Source organism: Anolis carolinensis, chromosome 5, assembly GCF_035594765.1.
Source record: "Anolis carolinensis isolate JA03-04 chromosome 5, rAnoCar3.1.pri, whole genome shotgun sequence".
In the NCBI taxonomy this organism is placed as follows: Eukaryota; Metazoa; Chordata; class Lepidosauria; order Squamata; family Dactyloidae; genus Anolis; species Anolis carolinensis.
The window spans coordinates 110,181,599-110,193,849 of record NC_085845.1 but is presented as its reverse complement, the minus strand read 5'-3'; the positions used below and the strand labels follow the sequence as shown (position 1 = coordinate 110,193,849).

At 41.7% G+C, this 12,251-nt stretch overlaps 1 protein-coding gene across 5 annotated transcripts in view; it reads left to right on the top strand.

The window, feature by feature from the left end:
- kcnip4 (potassium voltage-gated channel interacting protein 4) overlaps positions 1-12,251 on the top strand; it is a 497,181-nt gene that overhangs the window by 87,992 nt on the left and 396,938 nt on the right. The window lies entirely within an intron of this gene.

The window sequence follows — 12,251 nt, the reverse complement described above, 5'->3', positions numbered from 1 at the left end:
TCAGTATTCTTAGGCAGACACTGTGGTTGAGCTTGCACCACCCTGCCCACCTCCAAAAGTTGGGTCTATCATTTGAACATTCATATAGCTGTCCTATCCTTGCGAGATATGCAGTGATGATGGATCCTCCCTTGTGTCATTACTTCCTAAAGACTGGAGTGGGTGGTGAATATTTCCAAGGAAGCCCTAACTTTTGGAGGTGAGTGACTGGGAGCAAGTCACCACTCCCCTGTACTACTTCCTCATGAGGACAGCACAAAGAACATTCCAAGCAAGCCTTGGCCTGGGAATGGGAACAGCAAGGGGCGAGCCATCAACCTCACCCCTGAGAACGCAACATTTCCAAGATAGCTCCATCCTCAGGAGGTGAGAGGTGTGAGATAAGGCATCACTCCCAAGTTACCTCCCAAGGATGGGGAGCCTGGAAATTTTCCCAAAGTAGTCCTGCCTTTCAAAAATGAGTGGTGAGGAATGAGGGATCCATGCACTGCCCCATCCCTTGCAAATAAGGAGGGTTGACTATATGAAGTCACAGCCACATTCTTGGTTTACAGTTCATATCTTTTATTATATACTGCACAATGTGATTTCTAATACATTTTTATTTCATATAATTCAGCATGAAGAATCCTGAAGAACAAAAATTATCTCCATAGTTTGTGCCTTTTGTTATTAATATGCCATCAATTTGGCTCTGACTTATTCTGATTCAGTGAATGAGAGAACTTCAATAGACCCTTGTTTGTCACAATGCTTTTCAGATTTTGTAAATTCAGGATAGCTGCGGCTTCCTTGATCCCATCAACCCTCGTTCCCCTTGCTGCTTCAGCTTTGTGTGTGCCTTCAACTTGTCCGTCAACTTATAGCAATGTCATAAAATGTATTGTGTTTTCATAGGCAAGGATTAATTGAGGTGTTTGCTAGTTTGTTACTGTGAAATACATGCTATAGCACCAGGAATTCATTGGCAGTCTTGTATCCAGGTACTAATCATGGATGACCAACTCATCTTCCAAGATCAGAAGGGATTTGTTGCCCTTTTTAAAGCATTATTACTGTGTGACTTTTAATTATTCCTAGTAAAAACATTACCCTAGTGTTATCGTTGCAATTTGATCTAATTAGCCAGTATGGTTACTTATATTAATTACAGTATGGATTTGAGGGATATGCATTAAAATAGTTAAGTTTGCCCCTTTAAATAAGAACATGTTCTGCTGCCCTGTTAATTCCTAAGTGGTTTTTTTTGTTAATACCGTCATTACTTCAAGGAATGCTTCAGGCTTCAAGATTTACAGGAGTGGTGGGCAGAGATTCTGAATTGTGTATTCTAGCATTCCTCATCATTGGTTATGTTGGTTAGAATTGGTGGGAGTTGTTGTCTAGCAACATATGGAGGACTGCACTTTGTCCATCCCTGATATACAGAGCAACTCCTATTAAACTTCAAACAATGTACTCTTGCACAAGGACTTGGAAGAGTACACCAACAAGTAGGTTTTATTCTTAGGTGTACATCAACAACAAAATTTTTGCATAAAATACAAATGTTTAAAAGTACTGAAAAGAGAGCATTTCAAAAGCCCTGAAGATCTATTAAGCCTAGATAATGTTATCTCAACATGAGCATTTTCATATGCATATTAAAAGGCCTTCCGCATTCAAGTAAACTGTGAAAGCCTGACAAAACCTAATCTAACAACTCAAGCATAAAATAAAATAAAAATGGATTAATCTTATATTATGAAAAAAGAAGAAACAGAAACATTCAAATTGCATATCTAAATGGCTATTGTAATTTAAACTGCCAGTGGAACTTCTATCAAATCAAAACTTCCTCACTCTATAGTTCTGATTTTATAGGAGAATGTTTCTATTTTTTTATTATGTAATCCTCTGCTTTTTTTTTAAAAAAAGGGAGAACCATATAGAATCTGATTCTATAATTGAGGCTGTGCATGAGCCCCTTGATCCATTTTGGAGACAATTTTCAGGGGTTGTATACCAGTGATACATCACTTTATAATAGTTCTCTTTAAAATCATGAATGAGAGATATCTTTTAACAAAAATCCAGCAATTGACTGCCCTGGTTAAGTCTTTCAAACTCACAAACACTGGTCTTCAGAAGATTCGTCTAATGCTTATATCATTGCAGCACTGTAATGTACTGGTATTGACTACCCTTTGTCATTCATGGCAATCCCTCTAAAGGTATGTCTTTTGGCCACAGGGATAGCTGCCATTGTTTTCATAGTAATACGATCAATAAAAATGTATTTGCTGCTGAAATACGTTGTTTATCTCTTGTGCTTCTTTTAAAAGAAGAAAGAATGTGTTGAATCTAAGCATTGCAAATGTTTACCATAATTCAATGAGAAACAAAAGACATCCCAGTGATGTTGGTTTCATTACAACTCATCCAATCTTCTGGAACTGAATTCAATACAATTTGTATCAGATCACATCTGAATAATTAAAGATCCCCGCCCTCCCCCAAAAAGCCTGGATGAATAAAATGTAGCTGGATGGCTCTGCAAAGGCACTCCATCAAGTGTGACCCACTGGGAACCAGGGATGTGAAAATCTGTCAATCTAATTTTTGTTTAGTTTTCCAATTTCCCACTGGCATTCTTTCTCTGTCCTTTTGCTATATTGGCTTTTAAGACCATTTTGTCTTTCTGCAGGAGAATGGTGTCCATTTTCTCCAAAATATACAAAAGTGTTATGTGTCTTTCTGTTGAATAATAGATGATTTCATTGACTTAGGGTCTCTTCTCATGGGGCAAAATAGTTCCGTTTTGCCGCTTTTAGCCATGGCTTGCATGGGGCCTGCCAAGCACCTTCAGATGATGCACAGCAGTCCCCACCCACATTCCTCCTGAAGTGGAGGAGAAGTATCAAAATGTGCTCCTGCCCCTTTCCCCTTGTCCCCCCCCCCCACCACCACATGATGGGGGGAAGGAGGGAGGACTGTGGGTGCCACAAAATGTGAAGAGGTCCTAAAGCACATTTATGTGTATTTTGAAATAAATACAGATTCGATTTCACAGATTTTGGAAATGTGCATGTGGTGTTGTGCACCTATTTTAGCAAAAACAGAGATGAACCCATGCACATGTATGTCTTTCTCAGACTTTCTTCCATTATCAGTCTTAGAAGGTGTAAAACTGAATGCCAATATAAAAATGATGAAACATACATTTATTTTTCAGCCTTAGTGAGAACTTGAATGGCTTTCTTTCCACAGCTTAATTTTTAGTGTATCACTGTTCTGTCTTCATACATGTATGTTACCTAAATTTATTAAACAATTTATCACCAGAACAATTTCCACTGAAATGGGCAAGATCCTGTCTTTCCCCATCTTTCCAGTCAGATAACAGTGACCCACACACATTATGGTGCCTCAAAGGTTAGACTTGTTTCTAGGTATATTTGACTTACTGGTTCCAAAAATGACAACAGTGTTCTACCAGCCCTAGATACAGAACATATGCCATTTGCTATCTGCTCACCAATAGAAATCATGACAGCCATACCTAAGAAACTAGAGCTGTTATAGTCTATCCAATGCAATTTTCTGAATTAGCACCCCAAATAACCCCAGAAACAAACCTAAAAACCAAGACACCAAGAAAACATGTTGTGTAATGAATGATATTCTCCTTGTTACTTTTGTAAGATCTGCCTTAAAAGTTTTTTCTTCTTTGTTTCCTAAAAGAGATACATGGTGAAATATTACCCTCATTTTAAGAACCACAGCAAACTTTACTGGTTTGCTAATTTGCCTCTGTCACATTTACCCAGGAGAGATTTTTCTTTTTTTCTTTTTTGGTGTGTGTTACTGTCTTGTAAGAATCTCATTGTTCTCACCTTCATGATTTCTCATGTTAGAAATACTGTCTGTATGCCTATACGATGATGCATCTTTTCTTCTGCAGAGCTAGTCTAAGTAATAAGCTATGCTTGGTGAACAGACTTTCCATTTCACCTCCGTTTTGAACTTTGGCCTACATTTTGTTTCCTTCAAAGCCTTCCTTATACTGATGCTTGCTTTTTTTCTGGTCTTTTGGGATATATGCTACCATGTGAAAGTGAAGACTAATGTCCATTTGTCACTTGCAGTTGATACCAAACCTGACTTCCCCTGACCTACATCATGCAGTGCTGCCTCTCCAGCCACTAATTCAGTAAATGCCATGCCTTAACCTCAGTCTCATCTCTGTCCGGCCCTTTAATGTTCAGTCTTATTACGCTTCAAGTATTTTTTGAAAAGAGGGAATTCAATAAAATATGTCTTTTTGCTTGTTCTGCTTTGTTTGGATTTTTGTTTTTTGCTGATGTATTAGCTTCACACAACTACAGGAAACTCTTTTCAGTTGGAGTTTGCTATGACATTTTATTTTACAGTTATAATCTGTGAAACTGTACGAGCTTCTCCATTTATGTTCTCCAGCAAGTTGTGAAAATTTCTCTCTTTTCTGCTTATGTGCCAGACTCCATACTTTTCCCCTTTATCCACTCAGGTGAACATCTGACTTAAGGTCTTGCCTTTGGATTGTCAGGAAGGTGTAGGATAAACTCACTACTTCTGCTGTCTGGACTGCAGTCCAGACAGTTGTCCTGCAATTTTCCAGGCTAAATTAGTCTGGAAAACCACAAGGCCAAAAAACCCCTCACCAAACCCCTTTAAAAAACATCAAAAAAGTAAAATAACTTACCAGGCTGGGATTTTCCTTCTGCTGGCCCTCTCCTGGCACTTAGAAGTGATGTGCTAGAAGAAGGGAGGGGGGAAGGAGGAGGAAAATCGCTCCCCCCCCCCCCCGGTGCGTCATTCCTAAGTGTCAGGAGAGGGCCGGCAGAAGAGAAATGCTGGCCAGGTAAGTTATTTTACTTTTTTGATGCTTTTTAAAGGGGTTTGAGGAGGGGTTTATGGTGTCTGGGTGTTCTCCTGGGAAAACATCTGGACACCCACCCGCAAAAGCGCGGGCTTTTGTGGCTGGTGTTCGGACTACAGTCCACCCCCAACCTGGGTCGAAGAGGACTTTTCTGATGTGTGGAAGCACCCTGAGACCTGTCATATTTTGTGCCAATTTAAATGGTACCACAGTTCAGTTTTAAAAGAAAATAAAATAACCTGATCAATTCTGTCATAAAAATGCACACATTTGATTGTTCTGAAAGAAGTATAATTTTCTTAGTAGGCAGTGATGTTTTATAGTAATCTTTTAAAATTCTTGCATAATAGCCTATATTTTTACTATTTTTAAAACCTATCTTTTGACATTTGAGATTGCAGATATTTTCCCCAATCATTAGTTTTACTTTTAACATCTGCTGTGGCATTCTCAATATTATGCAGGAAAAAAGAAACCAGCAGCCTGATTCTCTACATTCTTAAGTCAAAGGTAAGCCCCATTGTGGTCAATTTGTCTTACTCGAGGAATACTGGCACAGAATTGTAGCCTAAAATGGTGTTTTTCATATAACATTGAATCTCAGTGTTATTACCTGTTAACCTTGAAGTCAATGTGGGCAGGCTACTAGCTTGTGGAGTGGCATCACTTTTATTTTCACTACGACCCCAAGTTCTACAAGTCAGAGCCAGATATAACTGTGAAACTGAAAAGGAAAGAGGAAGTAAATATTGAACGCTGGGTAAAAAATTATCTGTTGCAGTTAATGAGCCAGATGACCTTTACCTACAAATTTATGTCTGAGTTAAAATAAACCTGAGATTCTAACATTGTTCTAAAAATAGCTAGCAGAACTATAGAAAGGCTTTATCAGTGTCAGCTACTTTACAGGGAAGGAAGTCTGAGGCTGGAACATAAGTAGATAGCTAAAAGTCACCCATTGAAAGGAATTATTTATATTTTCTCTTGTTTTCTTTGAACTAATGAGAATCAGGAAGTGAACCGTAGTCAATCTGTTGCCGATTTACCAAGAGAAATCCATTAGAAATCATTAGAAATCTGCATTTTGCTTGCTCATGTCATATTTAATATTTGTTGAGATATCCTTTATAGGGTAAAAAAAAAAGAATTCTCGATGTAACACCTGTTTGGATAAATGAATAAATACACATTTGTCTGTATGTTTTAACCATTTATATCATGTGTGGGATGGCTAAAAACATTAACAATCATAGAAGTAATAATTAGACAATGTAAAAGTTTTTACATTGATTTGCTGTTAAAATTGATTTGCTGGGTGGTATTACACCCCCCTCCCCAGAAGACAAAGATCCACAGTTTGGGGGTCCTTCTGGACTCAGCCTTCAAACTGGAGGTCCAAGTAGCTGTGGTGGCCAGGAGTGCCTTTTCACATTTAAAATTTGTGTGCCAACTGTGCTCATTCCTTGAGAAGCCAGATCTGGCTATAGTGGTACACGCCTTAGTTATATCCCATGTGGATTACTGTGACAAACTCTACGTGGGGTTGCCTTTGAAAAGTGTTCAGAAACTTCAGATGGGATAAAAGCGGACATGAAGAAAGAAACTATACTGAGAGAATTTAGAGATATTAAATTCTCATGGTTCCAATGCTTACAGCTAGAACAATGGTCCAAGAACTGGATAAAAAATAATGGGGAAGGAGGCAATCCTACACAATTTGAACAAATGATACAAAAGGAAAGAGCAATGGGAGTACACCATAGGACGAAAGGAATAACCAGTAAATTGTATAAGATATTAATTGAAATCAAGGGGGGGAAAATTAAAGGATGCATTATTAAGAGAGATATGGGAGGAAGATTTAGGGATTAGAGTAAGGGAAGTGGATTGGATACAGTTATGGAATCAAAGACATTTAAGGAACCTATCGATACGTGTTAAAGAAAATTATTATAAACTGGTTTGGAAATGGTACTTAACACCAGTAAAAATAGCAAACATTAATAAAAATGCTACAAAAATTGTTGGAGAGGTTGCCAGGATGTGGGTACATATACACAAATGTGGTGGCAATGAAAATATGTAAATGTATTTTGGGGGAAGGTATTTAGAGAAATAGAAGCTATAATGGATAAGAAGATAGGAAAAGTGCAAGTATTGCATTGTTGTCATTATATAATGTCAAGAATTTGAAAAAAAAACAGAGAAGGATGCAATAAATAATACAGGGGTCCCCAAACTAAGGCCCGGGGGCTGGATGCGGCCCTCCAAGGTCATTTACCTGGCCCCCGCCTTCAGTTTTATAATATAATATTTTTATATCAGTTTTAATAATATAATATATTGTATATACATATAATATTGATAATAAGCTTATATTATACAATATAATACTAATAGTAATACCATATAATAATATTAATTATATGTTATATATTACATATTATATAATAGTATAGTGGTATAGTTCAATGTCATGGAGCCAAATCCCAGGGCTGGATTTCCAAGCCCTGAATCTGGCTTCATAACATAAACAACCTTGCAAGCACCTGGCGGGAGAAGATAAAATGAGCCTGGGAACTCAGGGTTGAAAGTATAAACAATTATAATTGATGTAGTGTGTGGGAATGGTAGTAATGTGATCCAGAGGGTGGGGTTTGATGATGATATTTGCGTGTGCTATTACGTTGCATCAGAAGTGATAAAATTGAGTGTATGTAAACATTAGGTCATTCTCGACTTTTCCAAAGTCATGTATTCTTCAATAAAGATTGGATTTGAGAGCAGCTATCTTTGATCTGCGTTCAGACTGGTCCTTTGAAGTGAGCGTGACATTTAAGTCGAGAATCCCGTTCTCACCCTCCTGTGGAATTTGCAGTGAAGTGATAATGAGTGGAGAAGGAGATCAAAGCCCAAATGGAGCAGGGAGGCCTTTGCAAGGGGCCCGGCCGTTGGGAAAAGAGACGCTGCAAGCCATAGCTTCCTCTACGGGGTACCCCAGGCCGGACGGCGTGACCCAGAGGATCCCCAGGGGAGGAAGAGGCGTCTCTGCGGCTGCGGAAACCAGTTGGGGATCTGGAGGAAGCATGCCGGAGACCGTGGCCCTGCGGTTATCCATCCTGGAAACAAATTTATCCAGGCTGTCGGAAACCGTGGGGAGGTTGGTGCCACTATTGGAAGAGAATCTCCAAAAGGAGCCCATCCGATATGGCGCCGAGAGAGAGCCAAGTAAAGAAGGAGATTGGAGCCAGAGGGGCCAGCGAGCATCAACGCAGAGTCCCGTGGCGGCGAGGGGCGAGGGAGATGAGGAATATTGGCAGGAGCTGGAGTTCCGAGACAGAATGGCACGCGAAGTGGAGCGCCAGCGAGCTCTGGGAACTCTGAGGCCGCCATCTCCAACAGAGCTCCCAACCCCCCGGATGGGCGTCGGGGTGGAAAGACCACTGGGGCCAGGGATCGGGTCTAGTGGATTAGCAGACGAAGGCGGAGAGGAGCAGGAGATCCAGGAAGAGGAGGAGAATGTGCTGTACGACGAGGGAAGACGAGATGCGGGGGCTACGGCGAGGCCCGTATGCGAATGGGTGGAAGGGCCGACAGCAGCGGCAGAATTTCGGGAGCCGCGCAGAATGACCACCGGAGTGGGGCGCGGCGTGTTCAGAGGGGCCGTCCAAGGAAACCCGATGCAACCCTTCCCCATGCCTCCCAGACAGCACCAACGGGCCGCAGAATGGATGCCAAGGAGGGAAGATCTCAAACTAGAATACGGAGGGGAATCAGCTGAATTGAACTTTTTTCTAATTAGCATCAGAGGATACATGGAAGACAATGCACACACATTCCCCTCCGAAGCAAGCAGGGTTCGAGCCATCGGCAACACAGTAAAGAGAGGAGCTGCAAGCTGGTATGTGCAACTACATGCCAGACGCGACCCATGCCTGAGGTCAGTGCCCCGCTTCCTCGCCGCACTGGAAAACCGGTTCAGAGACCGGCTAGAGCAACTGAGGGCTCGAGACCAGCTTAAAGGAATAAAGCAGAGGGACAAAACGGTGCCCGAGTACGCAGAGGAATTCCTCCACCTCGCGGAAAGGGTACCAGAGTGGTCTGAAGTGACCAAAGTGGAAATATTTAAAGAGGGACTACGCCCCGAGGTTTTCAGCTGGGCAGCGCACAGAGATGACCCCGAAACGCTCCAGGGATGGATTCAACTAGCGGGGCGCGTTGAGTCCACCCTGGCCCAAGTGAAGCGCTTCAGGAGCAGCGGCGGCCAGCAAAGACCGGTGGCGAGAGGCAGAGGAGAAACGAGGAAGCAGGAAAGGTCCGGAGGGAGGCCGGGGATTCCCTCCAGAGGAGACGACAACAAACCTAAACCGGGATGCTTTGTGTGTGGGAAGACGGGCCATCGAGCAGCAGAATGTTGGGCACGGAAGGGGGAACCGCCAAAACCCTCAAAACCCAAGCCAGCAACCGGGAGGCGTGCGGAGGAGGAGGTGCAAGCCCCAGAATCTTCGGAAAAACTGGTGAGTCGGGACAAACGCATGATAGTAGTGCCAATCTGCATCTCGGGGCTAGAGAATCGGGCCACCTGCAAGGCATTCGTGGATTGTGGTTGTTCTAGGAACATTATAACTCCGGAACTAGCAGGAGCGCTGAAGTGCCAGCAGATGGCGCTTGACTCCCCAATTGCATTTTCGCAGCTAGATGGATCAGTTGCTGCTGGGGAAGTATCTACAAAGGAAATACGGGGGGTCCCATGTAAAATAGGCAAATGGGAAGGAAGAATATCCTTTGTGATAGCCCCTATTGCCACATACCACGTAATATTAGGGATACCATGGCTCGAACAGGCTAATCCTGAAGTAGATTGGAGAGGAAAGAGCCTAGCATTTAAAGAACAGCAGACGCAATGGGAGATAAGCAAAATTGCAGAAGAGGAGGACGAGGGAGATGAAGCAGGTGAAATAGACCCACAGCTATTGCCACCTGAATACAGAGACTTTGTGGATGTTTTCAATCAGAAAGAAGCAAGTAAATTACCTCCCAAAAGGAATATAGAAGTAGAAATTGAAATAACCCCAGGAGCAAACTTACCAAAACCAAAAGTGTATCCCATGTCTGTGCAGGAGAAGGAGGAATTGAGGAAATATATTGATAAAAACCTGGCGCGAGGCTTCATTAAGCCATCCAATTCTCCTCTCGGGGCCCCAGTGTTATTTAGGAGAAAGAAAGACAACTCCCTAAGATTGTGCATTGATTATCGAAATTTAAATGCAATTACTAAGGACAATAAATACCCTATGCCCTTAGTCAAGGATTTAATTACCGTATTGAAGAAAGGGAGCATATTTACTAAACTGGATTTAATTGAAGCATATCATAAATTAAGAATCAAACCGGAGGATACTTGGAAAACTGCATTTTCCTGCGCATTCGGCCATTTTGAATATAAAATTTTGCCTTTCGGATTAAAAAACGGAGGCGGTTGCTTTATGCAGCTTATAAATGAAATACTACACCCATTGTTGTACAGAGGGGTATTCATATTCCTTGATGATATCTTGATTGTGAGCGAAGATAAGGAAAAGCACGTGAAATTGGTCCGGGAAGTTTTGCAGAGACTAAGAGAAGCAAAGCTGTACGCAAAACTGTCCAAATGTGAATTTAATAAAACTCAAATTGACTTTCTGGGGTATCGGATATCTCCAGAAGGGTTAGCTATGGATCCAGCTAAAGTATCAGATGTAAAAGAATGGGGAGTGCCTCAAACAAGGAGGCAATTGCAATCATTTCTGGGGTTTGCAAATTTTTATAGATCCTTCATAAAAGGCTTCGCGCAAATAACCGCACCCCTTACTGAACTTTTAAAAACAAAAGGGAAAGGGGAGACAGCAAAAGTAAAAGCTCCTGGCGCCAAACTGAGTTGGACGCCAGAATGCCAAAAGGCATTTGAAACCCTAAAAGAATGCTTCACAGAAGGACCCATCCTAAAACATCCCGATATCAGAAGCCCTTTCATAATCCATTGCGATGCCTCAGACTGTGCGTACGGGGCAGTACTATTGCAAAAAGATCAAAATGGGAACTTAAAACCCTGTGGATATTTGTCCCGGAAGTTCAGCGAAACTGAAAAATGTTGGCCAATATGGGAAAAAGAGGCATTAGCCATATTAAAAGCCTTAGAATGCTGGCGACACTTCCTCGAAGGAAGCGGAATCCCATTTGAAATTTGGTCTGACCATAAGAACCTCCAGTATTTAAAGTCTCCTCGAAAATTGTCCCCCAAACAAATTAGATGGGCGCAATACTTCAGCAGGTTCGATTTCCAATTAAAATTTTTTCAAGGGAAGCAGAATGTCTTGGCAGATGCTCTTTCACGCATGCCTCAACACGAAGGCATAACCACAGCAAAAGAGGGGACAATATTCTCTGATAAACAATGGGGCTTAGCTGTCAGGACAAGAGCGCAAACCCAAAAGGAGAACACGGCTATTGTTGAACTCGACGGGGAAGATAATTGGGGAAACGAACTGAAACAGTCTTATGAAGGAGATCAGTGGATCGCATCCAACGCAGAAAAGGGGGAGCAGAAGGGGGAATTTTGGTTTGTTAACAAGAAACTGTATATCCCAGCAATATTAAGGATTAAGATTTTGCATCGTTTTCACAATAACCAGAGCGCTGGTCATACAGGAATTACAAAAACAACGAAGGCAATAGCAAAACATTGTTGGTGGCCAGGAATGAGGAAGGACATAAAGAATCATGTTGTTCAATGTGATGATTGTGCCAGAAATAAATCGAGAGGAGGGAAGCCTATGGGATTATTACAAACAGTAGCGGAACCTACCAGACCTTGGGAATGTGTAGCTATGGACTTTGTGGGGGAACTGCCGGTTAGCAAAGGACATCGTTATATTTGGACAGTATTAGACCTGTTTTCTAAACAGGCCCACTTTATAGCACTGACGAAACTACCATCGGCCGAGAAACTAGCTGAATTGTACATAAACCATATTTACAAACTGCATGGATGTCCCAGTAGAGTGGTCAGTGACAGAGGAGTACAATTCACAGCAAAATTTTGGGAAAAATTCTTGGAAATGCTGGGAGCAGAAAGGAGTCTAAGTTCTGCTTTTCACCCCATGACAAACGGGGCAGTAGAACGTACTCAGCAGACACTTGGGCAGTTCCTTCGAATGTACTCTAACATGAGACAAAATGACTGGTCTAGGTGGTTGGCTTTTGCAGAACTAGCTTTTAATTCGACTATACATTCAGCAACAAATAAAACCCCCTTTGAAGTAGTTTACGGGTATGAAATACAGCCTTTGCCCCAGTTGCCAAGATGGACAGA